This window comes from Prosopis cineraria, unplaced genomic scaffold (genome assembly GCF_029017545.1).
Source record: "Prosopis cineraria cultivar Desert tree isolate PC_DT_omini unplaced genomic scaffold, ASM2901754v1 PC1, whole genome shotgun sequence".
Classification (NCBI taxonomy): Eukaryota; Viridiplantae; Streptophyta; class Magnoliopsida; order Fabales; family Fabaceae; genus Prosopis; species Prosopis cineraria.
Genome location: NW_026555332.1, coordinates 57006604 through 57010428, shown reverse-complemented (window position 1 = coordinate 57010428; position 3825 = coordinate 57006604).

Below are 3825 nucleotides of genomic sequence, written 5' to 3'. Positions count from 1 at the left end.
TGGTGGTCCAATCTCAGTCACAAGAGGTTGTCCAATCCTAATCAACGTAGGCTGCCCTTTCCCAATCGTCATTGTCTGTTTAGTCCCAGTGGAAGTTGATCTTTCGGTCTTGATCATTGTTGGTGATGCAATCTCGACAGAAGTTGATCGTCCAGTCTTGATTGTCGCTATTTGTCTAATTCTAACAAAAGTTGGCCATCGAGTCTTGGTTATCATCAAGGTTGGTCTTAGTGAAAGTCGGGGGCCTATCTAAGTCATTATTAATAGTCAAATCCTAATAGAAGTTGGATGTTTGATTTTGATGGAAGTCGATCATCTAATCTAAATTGTCACTTGTGCTCCGGTCCTTATCGGCATGGGCAATTCAATCCCAATGAAAGTTGGCCATCTGATCCCAGTTAGCGCCGATGATGCAATCCTTGTGGGCAGCATTGGTGTTTTCCTTATCAACATTGGTGGCTTGGTTCCATCAGCTTTAACGGTCCGATCCACTTATTGTTGGTAGGTCGATCAAGCTTTCATGAATTTGGGTCAAATTATAAAAAAAAATTGAGTTAAGATTTGAAACGACAAAACTTTAGAAAATATTTCAAATTACAAAGAAATTGATGTACAAATTTAAATTCATACATTTTTAATTACCCAAATAAAGAATTTGGTTTAAATCCACTTCCAAATCTAAATTTATGTGTCCAAATATAGTGTTATTGAATTTTAAGATAGATTTGATAAAATTTAAAATTTTTCTTGATTTCTATACAACATATTGAAAATGTTTTATAAATAAAATAAAAGAGAGTATAAGATTATTTCAATTGATTAATTAAATGCTGTTAGAAAAGACCACCCACCACAAGGCACAAGCATAAATCAAAGGATCACTGTGCGAAGTGCTAACATGCACATATAATCTTTTTTGCATGTCAATTTATCAATCCTTTTAGTTTTTACCGATCCGATGCAATTTTCTCCGTACATGGATGATAGTACATCGCAGATTTGAACACTAAAACGGTTCACAAGATCTTTTGGAGCTGCCGAGAACAAAAATTACTTTTGTAATATTATGTATTAATCATTTTTTAAAAGTATAATTTAATTTATTTTATAAGTGAATAGTTGATGAGATTATTTTATTTTAAATTAAAATTTTTAAACTAAATTTAAAAAGTAAGAAAGAAAAAGAAGATAAAATAATATTATATTATTTATTTTTTATTTTTTTAGTTGAGGGTTATATTTAAAATTTTATATATTTTTATTTTATATATTTTTATTATATTGATATTGATAAAATTAATAAAAATAATTTATAAATAGAATTAAAGAGAGTTTGAATCATGACTTGGATTATTCATTTTATAAGAAGTGGAGTGATGCGCAATATAATTCTTGCGCTGTAATTGCGTGCAATTCGTGAATTTATAAATTAGTTCGAACAGGATTGATCCATGCATGCATGCTCTGGTGGTGGCTTAAAGCTGAATGTAACGCTTGCCTTCAGGATCACGACGAGGCAGGGGACCACATGCAAACTGACAAACATCCAACTTGGCAGTGTGTAAATGCACGTGATCTTCCAATCAATCCTGATAATAAATATTCGGCCATTCAAAAATAAAAGAAAAATTTTATATTACACGTTAAAAATATAAAGTATTCTTAATAATTTTTTTTGAAAAATTTATAACAAATGAAAATATTATCATTTTATTTTTAAATAAAACTTTTTATTAAATAAAAATAAATATAAAAATATGATATTAATTTAAAAATAATTACTTGAATTATTGAAAAGTATAATTCGATAAAAGATATCTTCAATTTTTAAATAGAATGAGCACATTGAAAGAGAGGAGCGTCGGCGTTCCCGCTTGCCATACGGTAGACAACGCACGGACGTTAGCACATGACCCATCATTTGCTCTGACAGTCAAACTCCAACATTGGATCGGTGTTTCTACTCCCACAAGTTTCTGCATGTTCCTAGTTTTTAAATTTTAAATTAGGCCTTTATAATTTATAGCTTTGTTTTAATCAGATCTTATAGTTTGATTTATTAGATATATTAATCCCTCAAGGTTAAATTTATCAAGGAATAATTAAATTTATCAAAACAAAAACACTCTTAGAGTTTATAGATAATTAGATTTAATTATATAAATTTTAGTTATAAAAATTATGTAATTAATTATAGAATTACATAATCTTTTAATAAAAATATAGAAGTTGTTAATTCTATTTAAACAATTAAAGATTTTAACTTTCAGGAAGTAACATGCATAATGGATTAAATTATAAGGAGTGTCTAACTCAAAATAATGATAAAAAAAAACTACATGACTTACAAATTAATTTTCCACGTTACAAGACACATACAATCTATTTGGGTCATTCATGAGTTCATGAACTTACAATTTATTCATTAGGATTTGAATATTATTAGACTCAATTAGGAATAACTCTATCGAGAGCATTTGTTACATTCACACGTATTTGAACATAAAATTTTGCTCTTAAGTGGTCATATCCCCTTTTATGAGGACTGATGACTGCATGTTATTTATGTTTTTTAAGTTTTTTAATTACTCATAAACACACTTTCATTAAAGGCAATTATGTTTAAGGTATTGTCAGATATTAAATATTAATACCTTTCTTTCAGATGTTAGTCCGTCACGCTTTAATAAATATAAATTTGGTTATTTTTTTTTCCAAGTTAATCAGCCACATTTGTTCCAACAATTTTAAGATTGAAAGCCCAATATCCCAAAAAGGAAGGCTGTAACATCTCAATTTAAATTTTAAAATTAATTTAGGTTAATAGAAATTTAAAAAAAATATTTAGAGGTAAGCAAATTAGAAGGAAATGATTGTTAAATCTAATCAGGATATAATTCTAAATTAAAATTTAAAAAAATAATTAATTAATTAATTAAAAAATATTAAATTATTATTATTATTATTAAAAAAAGAAAATGTCTAAAGAAAGAAAGAAGGAGAAGGAGAAGAAGAAATCACTTTCGTGCTCTCCCACGGCAATCATGACACATATATATATAATAATAATAAAAAAGAAGAGAGAGGAAAGAGGAAACAAAAAAAAACATGTGAAATCTGCGGTATTTTTTTATAAAATCACCCTCCTTCCTTCATTTCTTCATTTCATCCCTGTACGCGAGCTGAGGTAGAGAGCGAGCGAGAGAGCGAGCGAGCGACATTGATGAAGAGGTTGACTGATTTAGAAGGTGAAGCTCCATAATAGGATACTTCATATGAGATTTTAAGTATTCTAAAACTAAGTAAGTGTTCTAAATATTTTTCTTAGTCATATTTTCTCTTTGGTTTCTGATTTTGTGGTGGTAGAAAATTTAGGATTTGGAAGAGGGATGAATTTATGTTGAATAAATATGATTTTGAGGTTGTTAGTAGTGTAATAAATATTCTAGAGTATTATTTTGTTGATAGAATTGGAATTTGAGTCATTTGAGTTTATCCCTAGATTTCTATGGGTAGATTTTTAGTTAAATCTGAAAATATAAATTGATTTGTTGATATTTAGATGATTATTTGAGATGAGAAATAAATTATTATGGCTATAGAATAATGATTCTAAGCTTGAAATCAAGTTTGTAATTTTTGGGTATTTTTATGTGCGAATTTTTGGAATAAAAAGAGAAATTTTGATATTAGAAAAATATTTGAATGAAATTATTGTGAAGGTGACTATTAAACCAAGTTGATACGTTTAAATACATGAAATTAAATTTTAAAATTCAAGAGATTAAGATTAATTTCTTTAAAAAAATAAATAAATAAATATAA